The 20185-nt window shown below is 39.8% G+C and overlaps 1 protein-coding gene and 1 long non-coding RNA gene across 7 annotated transcripts in view; one reads left to right on the top strand and one right to left on the bottom strand.

Moving 5' to 3' along the window:
- Positions 1-20185, bottom strand: part of NOL4 (nucleolar protein 4) — a 250034-nt gene that overhangs the window by 226935 nt on the left and 2914 nt on the right. The window lies entirely within an intron of this gene.
- LOC123364920 lies at positions 1063-19424 on the top strand. 4 transcript variants are annotated; one of them, XR_006577354.1, is made up of 3 exons: positions 1063-1124; positions 9197-9283; positions 17763-19424. It is a non-coding gene; the product is annotated as an uncharacterized LOC123364920 (long non-coding RNA). The 4 variants fall into 4 exon arrangements; XR_006577352.1 differs by lacking the exon at positions 1063-1124 and adding an exon at positions 3595-3697; XR_006577353.1 differs by lacking the exon at positions 1063-1124 and adding an exon at positions 4322-4714.

Raw genomic sequence — 20185 nt, 5'->3', positions numbered from 1 at the left:
CAGTAAACTTTTTATCTCTGAGTTGTTTAGTTGGAGTCCAAGGTTTGGGGAGTTTTTCAAAGGGGTTAGTAGATCTTATGTTGGAAAGTGTTGCACTGAGATTACATCCCTGTTTTACTTCTCCTTGCTTATGGTTTCTGTTTCCATTATAGTTATTTTTATCCTATATATGATGGATTCATACATGGATTGAATTAAGTCATATATTTTTCCATGATTTCTATTTTATACCAATTTACAGTTCAATCCTAGGTGCCAAAATTAGTCAAAAGCTCTGCACTGTCAACTTCAAGCATTTAAAAATTACGAGTAAGGTTCAAGCCCCAAAACATCATGTGATTTTAATAACATAATATATTTTGGTTTCCTTTTATTGCCTTCTGGTTTCTGAGCCTTTAGGGTACAGTCAGGTCACATTTTCAAGCTTTACTTTGCAACCATAAGGGCTACACACCTTTTTTTCCTCCATGACATCTGAGATTTTCACATAATAACCTGCCTACAGGAGCTGGGGCTTTAAGAAAAACAGCATATATCATGAGACTCACAATAAGATCACTAGAGTTGGCAACAATTTATTTTAAAGCTATATTAAGTCTGTAAAGAAAGCAGATCTCTTCTGCTATTTTTTTCTGGGTGTCTTTAGAATAAATATACTGTGGGTTGGTTTTTGTTTTGTTTTTTTCTTCACAGAGGAAACCAATTTGATTTTCATAGATTGTGGTGTTATTGGTCTGGTATTTTATTATCATTTGGGGTCTCAGTTCTGCTCTATTGAAGACAATGGTAGTTTTCCAGCTGTCTTCAATAGCATAGAATCAGGCCATTATTGAGGATGCTATAGAACAGTTTGCTACACCTAACAGAAACCTCTGTAGCTGTTGGGGTTAAGGACATCTGTGCCCACCCCCGCCTATCTCCTGGTCTGCCCCAGACAGCTGTGTGGGAAAAGGGAGTCAACTATGTGCTTACCTCCACTCAAGCAGAGCCAATCAAATTCCTACCTGCTCTCTCCAGGGCTCCTATAGCCCAGCAGGTAAGCAAGCAATAGAGCAGCCTGAGCAATTCTTTCCTTCTTCCCCTGTGCAATGCAGCAGGCAGCCAGCAGGGGAGCAACTGAACAGGTGAAGCAGAGAAGAGGAAGCAGCTGTTCAGAGCAGTGGCACTGGAATACTTTTAATAGTGGGGATGATGAAAGCCAGCCCCCTTACCTCTGTTCCCTCCCCCCCCCCAAGCTGGGGACAGAAGCAGGAAAGTGTCTCCAGGAGGGGGACCTGGAGAGGGGTAAGGGGGCCGAGGCTGGGACCACAGCTGGGGGGTGGGGGTGGGGCCAGCAGCTGGGACCCCAGGCATGGGGCCAGCAGCCAGGACCCCAGGCGAGGGGCTGGCAGTGGAGCCCATGTGCAGGGCCGAGAGCAGAGCCCACGTGTGATGCCGGCAGCCAGAAGCCCACATGCAGGCTGAGGAGCAGCAGAGCCCGGGCATGGGGCCGGCAGCCGGGATCCCTCCTGCAGGGCCAGGAGCGGAGCCCCACGTGAAACCTGCAGCACCCCCCACACTTCTAGTTCTCACGCCTATGATTCAGAGTGCTCTTTGCTCAAGACAGAGCTTGTCCTAGGGCTGCAGGTGGGAGGCAGTTGGGCAGACAATCCCCTTTCTCCTCCCCATGGTGACAGAACTGGTTCAAACTCATCAGGTTAAAAATTTCAGAACTCAGGAATCATATTTTCAAATTGTAACCAAATACAAGTTTTCTTTTTAACGCTGTTGCCCTTGAGAGCCACAGTGTAGTGCCTTGAAAGCCACTGATTGGACACCAGGACTTTACAGCATTTACTTGCTGTTCCTTATAGCCACTGTGGCAGTGGGCAGGGCTATCTTTGCCTAGCCAGGTCTCCTGTGGTATGGTCATGTCATGGCATTCTGAATAAATCAGGGATTTAGGGCTTGTGTCCAAAGATCAAGGGCAGTCTTGTATCTTCCAGCTACTTATAGCACGAGGTCATTTTCATAATTTTGTGAATAGTAATTTATGCCTAGAGTTGTGAAGAGCATCCAGAATATGGAAGTGAGAGTTTACTACATCACGTGTGTGTGTGTGTGTATGTATTACTATATAATATATTATGTATATATTATTTCTATAATATTGTTATCTGTCTTCTTACTGTATTCAGGTTTGGTTATGCATGTTTCTACTACTATGGGCCCATTGCTAGTGATGGGGCTAGGACTGTATCTTGAATTGATGCTCTGGAGTTTTTCTGTGTAGGTGGTGATGTGGAGGAAGTCGCTGAAACCTTCTGTTGTCCAGTTCTGAGCCGAGTGGTCTTATTGGATCTAGGGTCAGGGCTACATCTTTAATTAGACTAACAATTATTCCTATTCCTATCCCTGCTTTGCCCAAGGGTACCTTGTCACACAGGTGATTTTTTTGTTGTCTGTGTCACTGTGCGTCAGTGTCAGCATATGTGTGTGAGTGTTAATGTATGTGTGCCAGTTTTGCTATACAGCAATGTATGTATCTGTCACTGCATGTGTAATATTGGGGAGAGTTATGTGTGCAGCAGTGTGAGTGTGATTGTCACTGCCTGTCAGTATGGGCGGTGTCATTGTCACTGTGCATGTCAGTATTGGTGCATGTTTGTGGCTGCAGCAGTGTGTGTGTGTGTGTGTGTGTATGTTTATGTCAGTGTCACCCCATGTCAGTATTGCTGTGTTTGCATGTCACTGTCTGTGTCAGTATTGGGGTTGTCAGTGTCAGTAGCTGTAAGTGGTGTGTGTGTGTAAATATCAATGAATGAGTCAGTATTGGGAGGGTGTCATTGTTATTGTGTATGTCAGTGATAGGGTGTCAGCATCATTGGGTAGCAATGTGTTTTGGTGTGTGTGTGTGTGATTATGACTGTGTGTGTCAGTACTGGTGTGTGTATGTGTGTAGCAATGTGCATGGGTCAGTTCGCCTGCGTGTCAGTGGATGTCAATATGTGTTGTGTGTGTGTTATGATGACTGTGTCAATACTGGTGTGTTGGGGTATCAGTGTCAGTCTATTGGGGGTGTCAATATCACTGCATAGCAGCATGAGTTGGGGTATAAGTGTGTGTCAGTATTAGCGTGTCAGTGTCACTAGGTAACAATATGTGTTGGGGGGGTGTCGGTATCACTGGGTAACAGTATGTGTTGGGGTGCTAGTGTGTGTCACTGTTAGGGTGTCAGTGTCACTCGGCAGCAGTATGTGTTGGGGTGTCAGTGTTAGGGTGTCAGTGTCACTTGGCAGCAGTATGTGTTGGGGTGTCAGTGTGTCAGGGTAGGGATGTCAGTGTCACTCGGCAGCAGCACGTGTTGGGGTGTCAGTGTTAGGGTGTCAGTGTCATTTGTAGCAGTATGTGTTGGGGTGTCAGTGTCACTCGGCAGCAGCACGTGTTGGGGTGTCAGCGTGGGTGGGTGCCTTTCCATGGCCCTGCATCTCTCCAGGCTGCTGCCCATCCAGGTGCTGCTGCTGCTGCTGCACACACAGTCTCCATGGGAACTCGAGTGGCCGCGGCTCGGTGGGGGGCGGGGAGGAGGAGGATGCGCTCAGCCTGCTGCTGCAGCCGCTGCCAGGCCTGCCCCAGCCCCGCTCCCTGCGCTGCCCCCTCCCCTCCCCGAGACTCCACCAATCCGGAGAGGCGCCTCCGAGCCCTGCCGGCGCTGGAGGTATTTCAGTGTTACTATAGGAACAGGAGGGGTGGGAGGCAGGGAGAGCCTCCTCCCCCCTCCCCCCCCCGCCCCATAGGGCCCTGAGTGCCAGTCCGGGCCCTGAATCAATTAACCCAGCAGCCGCCGTGGCGGAGGCGGGGGAGGCAGCCGCAGAGACGCAGCATGGCCCCGGGCCCATCCTGTGTCTCGCTGCAGCCTGCGCAGCGGGGCTCCCGCTGGCCCTGCCCCAGCGGCGCACCCTGCAGCGGCGCGGACGGGGCGAGGGCTGGGGGCGAGGAGAGCGGGGCTGCTCCCGTCCTCCCCCCCGGGGGAGCGGGGCCCGGGGCACAGCTGCTGGGACGGGAAATCCTCGTGCCGCACGGAGCCCCTTGGGGCGGACTTTCCTGCCCTCCTTGTGCCAGGGCCACGGCTTCTCCCGCAGTGTTACCCCGGGGGAGGAGCCCCGTTCCCCTCTCTAGGGGAGCCTTGGTCAGCCCCACACAAAGGCCGGCGGCGTTACGCTGCTGCTCCCCTGATGTTACAGGGAGGGTCCCACTCCCCCTCCTTTGTTTTAAGGAGCGGCGCCCCCTGAGTGGGTGAGACCAACCTAGAGAAAACCACTAGACCAGCCAGGCAGGACATATGGCCCCTTTTTAAGCTGCCAGCACTAAGCTCTTTGATTCACCCGGTCGTCTCTCTCTCCCAAGGTGTATGCTAAACACAGGGTGTGAGAGATCAGTTTCTAGGTTATTATCCGGCTGTTGAACGCACAGGCAGGGAGAGGTGCTTGTAGAGGACAAACGTTGTGTACTATGCAAGAGCTATCGTACAGGAACTATATTTTCAACAAGAAATCTAGACTGTACCTAGCTTAGGAAACCCTATAGCACTTATTTACCGTACCATATGGCTATAGGGGGAGGGGAGGGGAGGAAGAAATGTCTGCCAATTGCTAAACCAGTGGCAGATATATGTATTTCTCAGTTCATTCATTATATCCACAAGTCATAGTCACACACAACGAATGTTTCACAGGTAAGAAAAATAAAATTATTCCCATTAATTTCAATTGATAATTTAAGCATCATAGATATTTTTCTATCGGAATTTCAAGGGTTTTTCACCAATTAGGGTTGAGATTTTTTCCTCTTACTGCATGATCCAAACAAAGTTTGAATGGCTCCAGAAAACACATCAGTATAACAAGTAAAGGTTTGTTCTTAATACCATGCTCAAAAGACAATAATTATAACACTCCCGTTTTTATTTTATACACACAAAATTAACCAGATTGAAACTTGGTAATTGTTCTTGAATCATGTTCCTACTTCTGTTAATATCTACGCAGATCTTATAGTCATTTAAAGAATTATATAGGATTTAGCTTTATTTTAAATGATAAAATGTTTATGCTTGTAAAGAAAAAACATGCAGCATATGACCTTAGAGCATAGTACTAAAATAAATTCAAAGGTGTATGTTAATACACAATCAAACATGCAAAAAGTTAGAAAATTCAATTATGGTTCCCACAGCAACTACAGCTTGGCCACGGCACACACATGACAGATGCAATATTTTGGGGGCTGTGCTGTTAAATATATGTTTTAATATGACTAAGTTAATGTTGCAGTAGTAATCTTAACCTTTGAATTTCCTGCAGAACTTCTCTCTTATTGCCAGTATTTCCTTAGTCTTATCTGGGTTCAACATTAGCCATCCAGGTGTAAATTTTGCGTAAATTATTGAGAATGCTGGGAGACGGTGCTGTTTACATTTGACATAAAGAGATGGTGTTGCCTATATACTATTGATACTTTAGCCCATGTTGTTTCACCAGCTCTTCAAGTGGTTAAAAAATAGATGTTGAAGAACAGGAAGAGATAACTGATCCTTGCTGAATAATATGGGGGAGAGGAATAGTTGCCCATAATGATCTTCTGGTTCAGTTTGAGAGAGAGAACCTGAACCATTTAAAGGCATTCACTTTTGAGGTTTCTTTTCGGGATGGGCATATTTGGTATCCAGTGTCAGAGGTACATCATGAGGAGTACAGATGTATTTTCTTTGTCTCTTGGCAGCAAGAGATCTTCTCCCTACTTTACAGAAGCCCTTAGTACATGGCCAGGGAAGGGAGCCACGACTGACTCAGCTGCATGCAGCAGAATCCTAATCTGCTTCTAAAGAGTTCCAGGTGTGAATAGAATCACTGTAAAATGGCTCAAGCCCTCTGTGGTGTGGAAGCTGGGTGCACCTGAAAATCTGACCCTGTATATTCTTTAAAAAGTAATGAAAGTGCTGACAGTCAAATACTATTGTGGTAAAGTGTACTATGAGCAAGTTACTGACATGTGTATTACCACCTAGAATTTTTAGAAGTATTAGTGCCCAATCCTGCTTCTATTGAAATCAGTGGGATTTTGATATTGACTTCAGTAGGAACAGGATTGGGTCCTAAAACAGTAAATTTCAGATTACAATGGTATTGTTATTCAGTAATTCCTAAATTCAGTCATTCTGGCCTTGGAAATTTTATAAAATTTCCAACATGCAAATGATTTCAACTAAAATCAGCATATTTACTATATTTCCACTCTCATCATGTACAAAATTTTATTTAGATAAATAAGACAGATAAGTTATTGCTCCAGATGGTGGTGGGTGGATTGGACCTAATAGATTCTACAGTTAATTGATTTTTTTTAAATTTTATTTTACAGTAGCCTAGATTTAGAAGCCCGCTTGTAGATCTCCTCTCGTATGCAGCTTAGGCTGCATCTGGTTACTCACCAGAATAATATGCTTTCCAATCAAAGATCAAAAAATTAAAATGCAGGCAACTTAGTGGTTCAACTAACTAATGTTACACAAGTGTACTGATCCTACTCCCCATACATGATACATACATTTGACTCTCAGCTCCTGCAGTTGGGCTGGAATGCAAAATTAGAAGCAGCAGGCCTCAAGGTCTGGAAGTACAGACAGTGTAAAGAAACTAAAATCTATGGCTTTTAGTAAATGACAGTCGGCAATTGCAAAGGCAGAAATAACCAGAATTGAAGAAGAAAATGGGTAACACAACACATATCAAATGGATATTAATGCTATTATCTAACTGTATCTGAACATATTCCTAAACTACAAAGTGGTACGTAACCCTGTGTAACCTATCACTTAAATCACCTTCTGTACCAAGTCACTGCAGGACAAGTAATGTGACACCAATTTTTAAAAAGGCTCCAGAGATGATCCTGGCAATTACAGGCCCACAAGCCTAAGTTCTGTACCAAGCAAATTGGTTGAAACTACAGTAAAGAACAGAATTATTAGACACGTAGATGAACATGGTTGTTGGAGGAAGAGTCAATATGGCTTTTGTAAAGGGAAATCATGCCTCATCATCCTATTAAAATTCTTTGAAGTCAACAAGCATATGGACAAGGATGATCCAGTGGATACAGTGTTCTTGGACTTTCAGAAAGCCTTTGACAAGGTCCCTCACCAAAGGCTCTTAAGGCAAGTAAGCAGTCATAAGAGGGTAATAAAAAGGTAATAATTGGAGATATACCAATCTCCTAGAACTGGAAGGGACCTTGAAAGGTCATCGAGTCCAGCCCCCTGCCTTCACTAGCAGGACCAATTTTTGCCCCAGATCCCTAAGCGGCCTCCTCAAGGATTGAACTCACAACCCTGGGTTTAGCAGGCAAACCACTGAGCTATCCCTCCCTCAAGAGAGGGAATGTCCTCTCTTGGATCAGTAACTGGTTAAAAGGCAGGAAACAAAGGGAAGGAATAAAATGGTCAGTTTTCATAATGGAGAGAGGTAATGGACATCCCCTAGGTGTCCCCCAGGACTGGGACCAGTGCTGTTCAACATGTTCATAAATGATCCGGAAAGAGTTAAAATGGTGAGGTGGCAAAATTTTCAGTTGATACAGAATTACTCACGATAGTGAAGTCCAAAACAGACTGCAAAGAGTTACAAAGGGATCTCACAAACCTGGGTGACTGGGCAACAAAATGGCAGATGAAATTCAATGTTGATAAAGGCAAAATAATTGGAAATATGTTGGAAAACATAATTCCAATTATAGATGCAACATGATGAGGTCAAAAGTAGCTGTTACCACTCAAGAAAGAGATCTTGGAGTCGTGAATAATTTTCTAAAAATATCTGCTCACTGTGCAATGGCAGTCAAAAAAGCGAAGAGAATGTTAGGAACCATTAGGAAAGCGATAGATAATAAGACAGAAAATATAATGCCACCATATAAACCCTTGGTACACCCACACCAGGAATACTGTTTGTATTTCTGGTAGCCCCATCTCAAAAAAGATATATTGGAAATGGAAACGGGCAACAAAAATGAATGAAGGTACAGACTGGCTTCCATGTGAGGAGAGATTAAAAAGACTGGGACTGTTCAACTTGAAAAAGACAAGAGCAGATATGATTGAGGACCATAAAATCATGAATGGTATGGAGAAAGTGCATAAGGAAGTGTTATTTACCCCTTCACATAACACAAGAACCAGGGGTTACTCAATGAAATTAATAAGCACAGGTTTAAAACAAACAGAAGGAAGTACTTCTCCACAGAATTCACAGTCAATCTGTGGAACTCATTGCCTGGGGTTGTTGCGAAGGCCAAAACTACTGGGTTCAAAAAACAATTAGATAAGTTCATGTAGGATAGGTCCATCAATGATTATTGGCCAAGATGATCAGGGATGCAACCGAATGCTCTGGGTGTCCCTAGGCCTCAGACTGCCAGATGCTTGGACTGGACAACAGTTAATTGCCCTGTTCTGTTCATTTTCTTGAAGAATCTGGCATTGACCGCTGTCAGAAGATAGGAAACTGGACTAGATGGATCATTGGTCTGACCCAGTATGGTCATTCTTATGGTCTTAAAGTATACCTCATGTTTATATTCAGGTTTGCAATTTTGTGTAAAGAAAAAAAACATTTTGAGTATTACCAGCAAACACATTCTAGTTAGCTACGAATTTGCTGTGATGATGAGTGCTATGCTAATATATAAAATCAATAATACTGCATTGTTGAGTAATAAACTGTACTTAGAAATAAGATGTGGCAGCATTCATTGTTAGAAGGGCAAATTTCTGCAGAAACAAAACTTTAGTGAAAAATGGAAAACATAATTTTCCCCTCATTTTCCAAATATTTCCAGTGGTTAGGTAGCTGATAATTTGTGATTGCTCCATTTGCAGGTAGCATTGTATGCTGGGCTTCATAAACTCTGAGGCTAAAGACCAATAGCCCAAAATATGGAAAACTTCCTTACTTTTTACCTCATTTACTTTATAACTCATTATATTTATTACTATTATTCTGAATTTGGTACTGTTTTCCATTGGAGCTGCTGTTGCAAAAGCTGTGGAAAAGGGAGACTAGAAAACTTTTAAAATAAACAGAAAAAATGTGTGTGAAGAGAATGTTTAGTTGGAAAGGTGAGAAGGGGAAGTAACTATGTTTCATGTGCTTCAATGCAGGTAAAGTTCAAAAGTCTAAAGCCAATGAACCATTCTTCAACCCAGACCCTCTCGAATAATCAGTGTGAGGATTTTCATAAATAAGAAGTAAGTATACACTTCACTGTGATTGGCTGAGACAATTACGGTCAAATATGTTATAAGCAAAGAATAAAGGCCATATTCAGGAGTGGTGAGAGCTACTGCAACTCAGTGAGGTCACTCTGAGGATTACATCAAAGCTAAATTTGCCTGTAAGTGTGCACTGAAATGAATGACATAAAATCAAACCCCTTTAACCATGTGGTACATACATTTATTAGACAATAGCCCCTCACATTGGAATATTTTATGGCAAGGTAAGTAGGGTAATTATAGTTCAATTAATCTTAAAAATATAAAATAAGGAATTTTATTTTAATAGATCATGTTGACACCTTGTTTCACAATCCAATCTGCCACCAGCACTCATTGATATCATGCATGGAGTAAGCATGGTATACTAAGTAGGTGAACTTCACCCCCAGGCATAGGATCAGTACTTGGCTTATTCATCACTAAAGACCTACAAAAGACCTCAAAGTAGGGTGCATAATCTTTGTTCTATGAAGTTATTTATATGCTTGTGATGGCCCTCTCCCAGTGGTGAATTTCACCCCATGCAAATAAGGGTGACAGAATTGGGCCCTTAGTAACAGTTTACCCAAATTATCTTCTTCCCCAACTTCTTACAGTTACAGTTCCTTAATTTTTTCATATGTCCTCCTCTGGCTTGCTCACTGCTCCTAGTAAGTGAGTTTCATTAAAAGATTAATGAGTTATTATAACCTAAACAAATACATTCCACTTTGTTTATTGCCTACTTTCAAACTGCAATGGATGGTGTTAGTTGTTAATTTGTTAAATGCTTATATAAAAAAGCACAGATGTCGCTAATATCACATCTCAATATTTATGAAAAACCAGTTTTCTATAAATATTAAAAGATCAGTAATTACCAATAGAATTATTTGATAAAATTCCCAGATAGATAAATAATTATCAGAAAATCTAACTTAATCTATTACAATTCTAGAAATTAAAAAAAACCCTTCCTAATATTCATAAACATGAAGCTAGCTCACTATCTCCTGTTTAAGAACACATCTTCCCACTCTTTTTTGAAAATAGTCTCCATGGTTAAAGTAGACAGGGATGCAGCTAAAGTGGTATTTACAGTTGTATTACTTCATTATCACACTCCTGACCCTAAATCCAGGTGTATTCTTTGCAAAATTAGGATGTTCTGGAGAGAACAACATTGGTATTTGCTACACAGAAGAGCAGCTAGGGAGGAAAAATGTATACTTTATTTAGAGGTGGAAAACTTTGTTTTATATTTTTAAATGCACATTTAACTCCTTAAATGCCCATCATGAGCCAAAGTTATCTCTCAGTTACCCCAATCCAAACTGTCTGTAGCCAGTATGGTTGCACAGGTAAAAGCAACAGAAGAATTTGTCCCCATATATTTATTACAAGGACAAAACGGCAGAGTTATAGTCCCCAAATGAATTTGCATTATACATCTTGTTGAAACTCTGATGATTTTGGAAATGAGCATAGCCTCTTGGTGTTGTTTGCCCCTACAGACTTATTTTGTGTTAGAACCTTGTTGGGAAATCCTAAATCCAGGCAAAAGGGGGTAAAAATACTTCTTGGAGTTCAGTCTGCCTTTCTCGGGGTTTTGCACTGGCACCTACCACCATAGTATGTGAGTGTAGGATCTGTTGATAGAAAGTGTGACAACTGAAGGGTTTGAATGTTTGCTCTGATTAGAATTCTTTTATACATATGGGAATATTGGCTGTAGAGCTTGTTGATCTACTTTTATAAAATGATAGAAAGCTACTAGAAGAGGATATGAAAAACTATCAGTTTCTCCAGTGAAGAGAGAATAGCATGAGGTTTGTACTTACTTTTCCCCCTATTGTATATATAAAAGTATAATGGATATGTCATATAAACGTACACCTACATCCCATATTTCCTTCAGAGACCTGGGTTATCTACCACCATGGAAAAGACCCCACAATGCCTTCTAGAAATCATATTTCATTTGAATGAGGTAATTGTGTCTAGCGTTTGCCATTCTTTTCACAAACAATCCTGGTCTGGTTCCTGTCCTTTTCCTGTCATCTTAGTAATAATTAAACAGTATTTCAGCACCAACCAAATATGCTAGCACAGCAGCTCTGCAAAAAAAGTTTAGGTGGAAATAACATATATAACCATTAATCAGAGTTGGAGGAACATTTGCTTTGAAGGGGTGGTTGATCATAAACTTTTTGCCCGAGTCACTATCAATGTCACTGTGGATTGACCCATATAGGGTATTGCCAGAACATTACAGCTAACACCTCTTTTCCTCCTCTAGATTAGTATCACTTCAGAAACAAATACATAGGAACTGCCATACTGGAACTGACCAGTGATCCATCTAGTCCTTGTTGCCATGGCAGCCTATACAACATGTTTCCAGGGAAAATAGTAAAATAAATCCCGAAACAAAACATAATATACCTGGGCAAAATTACACAGTACTATGCCATGGAATGATTTTATTCTCTAACCTCAGCCAATATCAGCATATGTACATGAAACCTACTAGCTGAGGATTAAACCTACTAGTAGAGATAAATCTGAAATGAAAGAATGATGGAGGTGGCCACCAGCATTCTGCAATGAGAAACCCAGACCACAAGAGAGGGAAATGGAAGGGTGCTGGGAGTTTACAAGGAACTACAGGTTAGTTACAGATTTGTCTAATAGTCCATCCTTTTACCGATTCTACGGGTCAGAGTGTGGCTGACCCTGGTGGAGCTCATTGGGAGAGGACAGAAAAAGACACCTCCCTCTCTGCAATGTCAAGGACTGCTTCAGGTTAATGTTATCACTGATACTAGCATCCCAAAAGGAGGATGGGAGAAACAGGATGAAGGTGGGACCGTGACCTTGTCCTTTGCTCTGCCCCAATCAGCAGAGCAGAACTGGCACAAAGGGAGTGCAGGTTGCACCTCTCCAAAGAGTACTGGGAGCTGCCCCACTCCACTGTATTATCCGCAGTAGAAATTTTGATTGAGTCAGTCAGAATTCCTGCAGGAGCTGCAGTGCAGACTTTCTACCCAACTTCCAGAGATTTAAAGCTACAGTCTAGGCCTGTATTTGCTACTTTTTAATGTCAGTTGTCACATATTCCTGTCTGATGGAATAGCATCTGACTGGCCATCTCTACATTATTCACTACCTAATGTACTCTCATCATACTTTCTTTTAACCTTTTCCTTTCAAAATTATATAATTCTAGTCATTTTAATTTTTCCTCTTCCATGTTTTTAATTAGTTTTGTTGACTTCTCTTTTAATCTCTTCTATATCCCTTTAGAGAAGAGGTAACCAAATTGAAGACATTATTAAAAGCAAGAGTATACCACTGAATTAATAAGCAGAATATGATTTTCATATTAGTCTCTATCTCCTTCTTAACACAGTCTAACAGCTTAGTTTTTTACTCCTACTATGGATTAAGAAGATAGTTCCTAGATATTTTCCCTAAGAAGTTACACATAATCTAGCAACCTCAGGTGTGTCCAAAAACTTTAAATTGTTTCTTTCAATGATTAAAGGGCAATGACACACTATGTGAATTACCTTCCACTAGTCTAGAGTGAATTTCACCTGCCATATTTCTTATTTTTCTACTTTTTATGGTACTTCTTTTTTCTCCTCCCAGTGCTTCCTAGCTGACTAACCCAAATAATTTGCATGTCTGTTCCCCACCAAATGTTGACAACCTTGCTATTCACCTGTCTTCCAAATCATTATATATATTGAACTCCATTCTTACCATTATTAATCACTTCTCATGCTAAAAATTGCCATTTATTCCAATCCTTTGTTTCCCATATCTTAACCAGCATTTAGTCTTTAACAGGACTTTTTGTCTCTTATGCGATCATTACCAAGGATCCAGTCCTGCTCCCACGAAAGTCAATATCAGACTCATTTTGAGTTCAGTGGAAACAGACTCAGGCCCTAAGTTTCATCTTCTGAATTATTTTATAAAAAGACTTGACAGTCTAAAGTTTTATATACCAGGTCTGTATTGTGTTATCTCAAAGAATTCTAACAGGCTAGAGAAATATAATTAACCCTTGCAGAAGTCTTGCTGGTTTATCTCAGTCATGTTATGTTCATCTAAGGACTTAACAACTCTGTAATGATTTTCTTACTGTTTCTTTTCTGGTATTGAAATACAGCTCACAGGTCTATCATTTCTATGAACATCCTTGCCACTTTTTTATAGATTTTTGGCCACCCCCCAGTATCATAGCTGTTTTAATGGCAAATGATAAATGTTAATATTTTAATTACTTCATTCTTTAATTCTTCAGAACTTTTGGATTTGTACCAGTCCTGGTGATTTACTGTAATTTATCTTGAGTTGTCCCATCACCTCTTCTAACTATACCTCTATTTCTATCAGTGTCTCAGTTTCATTACCTATAAAGTGTAATCCGGGGATAGGTACTTCCTCATCATTTACAGTGGGGAAGACTTTGAATGAAATAATTTATTTTCAGTGAAACTTCTCATGCTCTTTGATTGCTCTTGCAATCTGGCAAAACCAGTGGCCCTATCACAGGCATGTTGCTCCTAATGTATTTAAATAATTGTTTAATTGTCAATTCAGGCCTAGAGAATACAAGTCACTTCTAAAAGTTTGATTTTCCACATACCACTGAAATGGCTGTTTTACCAAAAGAGCGGCTTATAATTAAGTATCAGTTACTTGAGTTCTTTGTCTGTCTTGAGTTTAGACCTTACACGGTTTCATAGGCAATGTTGTGACAAGGATTTTGGCTAGCAGACATTGAGATTAACCACAACACATATCTGGCCATGTTAGAAATTGTAGTCTGCAGTGAGAGTGATTCAAGTGTAAGTGGCCATATTCTCTGAATTTATTTATTTTAAAAAAGGAAGCCAAGGCGTGGTAGCATTGGTAGTCTGCTGCTAAATCTAAGAGTTTTGGGGAACAACAAGTTACAAAACTTTCAGACAGTGAATTTATTGATAAAATTCTTGCCTGACGTTTCCCAGTGGAGCTCATTTACAACCTCTCAAGTGAAAATAGTTGAATGAATTTCAGCCTAGTTTCAAGTAGGTCATTTAATAAAAATGACCAAAGTTCATATTGTACATTTATGTCTGGAAAAAAGTCTTTGCTTAAGGTGAACTCTGCTATAGATTAGATATATTTACTAAAATGTCCACTACAGATAGTCCCTTAAATTGATATGTATTCACAGGTACAAGTTAGTGGTTCAAATCTTACATTAAATTTAGGGGACTGTCTTTAGTCCTTATACATATATATCTCCAAATGGCAAGTTACTCAATTTACAAAACTTTGGATTAGGTGTTTAGAACTCTGTACTAATAGCCATAAAACTCACACTGAAATGAATGCGTAGGAAGTTGCCATTCATCAGACAAAGAAATGGTGACCTTTAACAAGGTCCCTTATATGTACAAGAATGCCCAACATCATTAATTCTGGCAAGTGTTCCTTGCCTATCTGGATATTTTATTTCAGTGTACCTGTTTAAAAGTGGTCTTTTAAAAGTAGTTTCTCATCTACTTAAATAGGGTAAAAAGTATTAGGTGGAAAAGGTGCAAGATCAGGTTCATTCTTGCCAGGAGAGAGTAGCACAAACTGCACAGGCATGTACCAACCTGGCCATCTGCCCTCCTTCAGGGACTTCACCAATCAGAGGCAGCTTTATCTTCTTCTGGCAGGTCCCTACGAGATTTGCAGAATCAATACATCCCTCAGCCACACTAGTTGTTCTGTCAATGCTGCCCATTTTGGGAGCTGTGTTGGCCTGCAAGCTACTCAGGAATGACATTTCTGTGGTGCCTTGTGCCACTGCATCCAACTTTCTGCTGCCAGGGGCTCTCTACCTATGTAAATCTGAGCTGTAGAATCAGGAGTTTCAGTGTTCTATTGATGTTTCCTTCTTTCCTGTTTCCTAATCTTTCTCCATATCTACCTCCTCAATTTTCTATTCACCATTTGTGCTGCTTCCTCTGCCAGCTAGCTCTTCTTTTTGCCTTCTGGCTATGCCAACTCTCATCAGCTGCCTCCTGCACTTTGGTCTAGGCTTAGTGCCCAAAGAACAGTGGAGAATCAAGTCCACTTTCTCCAATTTAATATTCCAAGCAAAGTTCCAAAATTTTGCATAAATTGAACTGGCAACTTATTTTTGGAACACTGCTTCTACAAGACATTTGCTGGAGAAAAATGGGAACCAAGAACTGTGTTACAGACTTGGACTTTCATGCCAGATGTTGGCTCTTTATTGGGCTGATTAATTTTTTATAAGGTCGGTGGGTGTCTGACTGTGTTGTGTGTATAAATATGTATAAAATGGAGATATCAATAGTGACTTTTGGACAGATAAAGTTACACATACAGGAAAACTAAAATTCTTGTTTCATACTGAAGTGATTTAATTTGGTTTCTAAATTTGGCACACTATTCAAAGAACAACGGTATTTTGTATCTAATCTTAAAATAAAATAGTTTCTAATTTTACAGAGGAAACATTTACAGATGCTTTTATTTCAAAAATTTGCTCTGTTTTTCCTCACACTTCTTTGTATAGTTCTAGCTAAACAAACGCAGTTACCACAAACTCCAAAATATCACACACACATAAACACACACAGACAACATCTTAAATATATGCCACTTTTGATATTTTAATTTTTATGACATAGACATTCTCTTTATTCATGAAAACCTAATTGAGCTACATAAAAATAACCATCTGAACTCTTTAGTTCTATCAGCTGTGTCCATTTTCTGACACTACCTGTATGCCTTCCTGATTCCTCAGCTCCACTACTCACAGAGACCATTAGCAGGCCAGGAAGCAAGCTGGGCAGCAGAGATATAGGGAGTGGGTAAGAGGAATGGGGAGCTGTGAAGGGCTGAGTAAAGATGTGGTTGTGAGGGGAAGGTGAATAAGCAAGAAATCGCAGGATATGAGGGGTTGAGTGGAGCTTTCGAGAAATGGGGAAGCATTTAGTAGGACTATGAACTACTGCACAGGTGTACTCTGGGATAAATTACAGCCAACCTTCAACATCACTCTCTTACTTACATTGTTTCACCTTTATGTGGTACTTACATATGTTATATTTTAGTAGTTCATTAGGATATAGCACTACCAACATATATTTTCCAAACTCTTTTGTTCACCTTTAATACTAACTGCTACAAAAATAAAGAGAAAAGTATTGAAATGACACTGCACACTTTTAGATTGCCATAACGTGTCTCACAAGATTGCCATAACGTGTCTCACAAGATGAAAATACTCAGTAACAATGTCACCCTCTCTTTTAACATATACACTATTTTTAATGTATTTCTTGTATATTAGTATTCATAACCAAAACTGCACCCATCAAATTATAAGATCAGGAAATGACTCCATGAATAGATAAATGAGGATACAGACTGGTCTATTGAACCCAATAAACCTTAATTTTTAAGCCCCCGATCTTGTAATCAGATCCATTAGTGCAGACCCTAAGCCTGTTTGGAGCTCCATTATTCCTCTAAGGCATATCTTCCTGTAGGGTCAGGATCTAAGGATCTAACTAAAGCCAACATATTTTCGTTTTTGAATGAAGGTTGGTTTTATGTTCCCAAGTGGGAAAAGTATAAAAGAAAATATGGGAAAATGCATACGGAAAGCAAGACTTGATTTCAGTTATTCAATAACTCCATTGCAGTCAGTGGAGTTACTCCAGATTTACACTATCAGAATCTAGCCCTTGAGCTTCTGTCCCTGTAGATTTCTGTACAAAGTATGTTCTGTACATTGAGGCATATCTTACAATCCATTTGTAGGCAGAATTTCTTATTTAAATGGGGAGTTCTGCTTAAAATCTGATGGTATTTATTGGCGCATTATTTGTTAGCTTATTTTTTTATCAGTTTCTAAATCTGGGAAGATTTTAGGAACCATATTTTTGCCCAGGAATAACACAAACCAAGACAAATAATATTGATAATTAATTAATTATTATTTTGTTCTCTAGTTTTTAATCAGGCAACAATTATTATTTTGTTCTCTAGTTTTTAATCAGGCAACAATTTCAGCAAAGTGGATAGACAGAGAACACAAGGAAACCAATCATAACAGTCATTTATAGAGTTTAAAAAGATATTACACTAGTAATATTAGTTCTACACATTCATAAGTGATTGTGGGTACCAACCATTAAAAGTTTATATTAATTATTGTCAGCCATTTGGCATATTTCTCAATGTAATACTTTTATGTAATGCCTTTAAGTTAGGCATCATTTCACTGTTCTCATAAAGTGCAGCTTGGGCTTAATGAAAAAGGATGTATGACAATAACAATAACAATGTGAAAAGTAGCAGAAGTAAGATGTTCGCTGGACTGTGTATTCAAATACTTCACTGTGTGTTGTCCCACTCTGGACCTAAAATGGCTGTTTTGCAGGATGTTGTTGCTTGGTGACCAAAAGTGCATCTCCTAGACCACAGAGGGATGTGAACATTCAGAGACTGATTTGTTCCTGTTGCTCTTGAGGAGACCAGGCCAGTAAAATTGAAGAAGCCTACATGTAACTATCTAAATATCTCGCTTGCTTGCATATTTAAGTTGATATTTAAAACAGGCTTGTGATTTTGGGATGCTCACCAAACAAGCAATGGGAAAAATGCAACAAAACCTAGCATGTCACTGCCCATGAAATACAAAAAGTAGACCAAGCCTCAGCTGCTCTAAGCCTGCAAGATACCCTTGCTTCAAGTCTGTGTGGTATGTCTAGTCTCTTCCGGTACAACCTCCCAGTTGCTATCAGTCTCTCTTTCTTTCATTAGAATCAAGTAGTTAATTAGCCCCCGTCTGTCCTCTCCCCTTCTCTCTTTCCCTTTAACGCAGCAGTAATGATGTCTAATTACCAGCAGCAGTGGATTACAGCACCATCAGGAGCAAATCTCTGTAGCTGACAGCAACAAACCTTAGAGCTTCAAGGAGAGAATAATTCCAAACAACATAGTTGCATATTATTTGCTTATTTTTGACCAGTTTATGACTCTGAAGTTAAAATTGTAACTTCATCTAAGAGAGAGTGCTTGTGCTCGCCAGAATTACCATTGATGATTAATTGTACATTAATTACTTTTACCTATTGAGAGATCAAGTGATGGAGAAAGTTTTTACTCTTTTAGGCTTTGATACTGTTTGTGGCTGTTTCTGTGGGCAGGATGAGCTCAAATTTCTGTGACAACAGCAAGACAAAAATGGCATAAGTAAAAACTAAACAATAGGGCTAGTTCTGAATTATCAGAAATGAATAAACTCTTCAGGAGTTAGTGTGGATTTCACTAAATGAATGAAAGGGTGGGCTTTTGAGAGCTAAACAACAATAACTTGTAAGGGTGCCACCTGAAAACATCAGCTTACTCCTATATAAAACATAATTTTGAGGTATAGAGTGAAATCCTAGCACCATTTAAGTCAATGGGAGTTTTGTCATTAACTTTAATGGGTCCAGGATTTCACCCATAATATATAAAACAATTCCTTTTGGAGCATTCAGCATTTGGTACTCTTTGGCATATAGTAACATATCAGACAAATAGATGCCACTCTACAGATCTGCTTAAAGAATGCTACTTCCCCTTGTGAATGGAGTATGAAATTGATTGCATGTGTTTAAATGGGGGATGACATTTGTTTTTAGTAACTGATCATTCGTATCTGAATGCTATGCATACTCTTTTCTTGTTTATACTGTGAAACAAAATTTGGAACCAAACACTTAGGCAAATGGAAGTCAGTGGATGTTTTACCTGAGCAAAGACTGCAGGATCTGTTACTTTACATTGAATTATTAAACATAAAATATTATGTAGAAATACTTCAAATTTGTATGGCTGTATTATAATAGCTTTCTTGTCCTGCTTTTGTTATGGTGCCTGGTTGGTTGTTATAATATTTATCTATCTACTGAGAGAGAGAGATACACAAATATTCATAGGATTCCAAATGCAAGCAGAAGAATTAAGACCAACATTTAAGTAAAATCTCCTAACAGATAAACACATCAAGAAAGGTTCTAGACACAGGGACCGGAAAAAATCAAGAACAACAAAAAGCGGGGAGGAAATCCAACCCCTCCTGGCCTAGTAAAGATGCCAGACAATGTACAAGTTGGTGACATAAAGAAGTGTTGTTTTTTGAAAGGCCCAGAATAGCTCTACCTTTTACTAAATCTTGAAAAAAATAAAGTTAGCCTTTTTATTCGGACTGTTCATTGATTGAATTTTGACCCAAAATAAGGAATTTGCTTTCAGTTCTGAACTTGTTTTGAAAAGTAAACCCATAAGAAATAAAAGATCTTTCATGCAAGACGCTTAAAAAAACACTGGAAGAATAAAATAAATCATCCTAGAATAGACTTCTATTTGAGATAATTTTTCCTTTGTTCTATGCTTGATTTTCAATTTCCATCCCAAAATATAGTTGATCTACAGAAAATCTCAGGATCAAATATTAATAATCTGCTGTTTAACTCTAGAAAAGTCATATGCCATTCTCCATGTAAAGCCTGGACCTATAGGCAGACCTAGAACCCTCTGTGAATAGAAGCGGTAAGGAGGGAACATAAACATTGCTCAGAACATTCTCTCTTGCTTGCCTTTTAACTCCTTTACAAAATTAATTCCACATCTATACTACCTGTCAACAGTTACTTTGATGATTAGAAAGAGGACAAATATAAACGAGCACCCCAAATGCCTTGATTTATTAATACATAGAAGAAGATACTTCTACAGAATCTCCAGATTTTCCCCAGCAACACATGTTGTAATTAAACCTAGAATACTTTTTCAAGAATCCTTCTGTATTATGCC

The sequence above is a fragment of the Mauremys mutica genome, chromosome 2 (genome assembly GCF_020497125.1).
Source record: "Mauremys mutica isolate MM-2020 ecotype Southern chromosome 2, ASM2049712v1, whole genome shotgun sequence".
Classification (NCBI taxonomy): domain Eukaryota; kingdom Metazoa; phylum Chordata; order Testudines; family Geoemydidae; genus Mauremys; species Mauremys mutica.
Note: the sequence above shows the minus strand (reverse complement) of the source record. Positions and strands in the feature narration are given on the sequence as shown.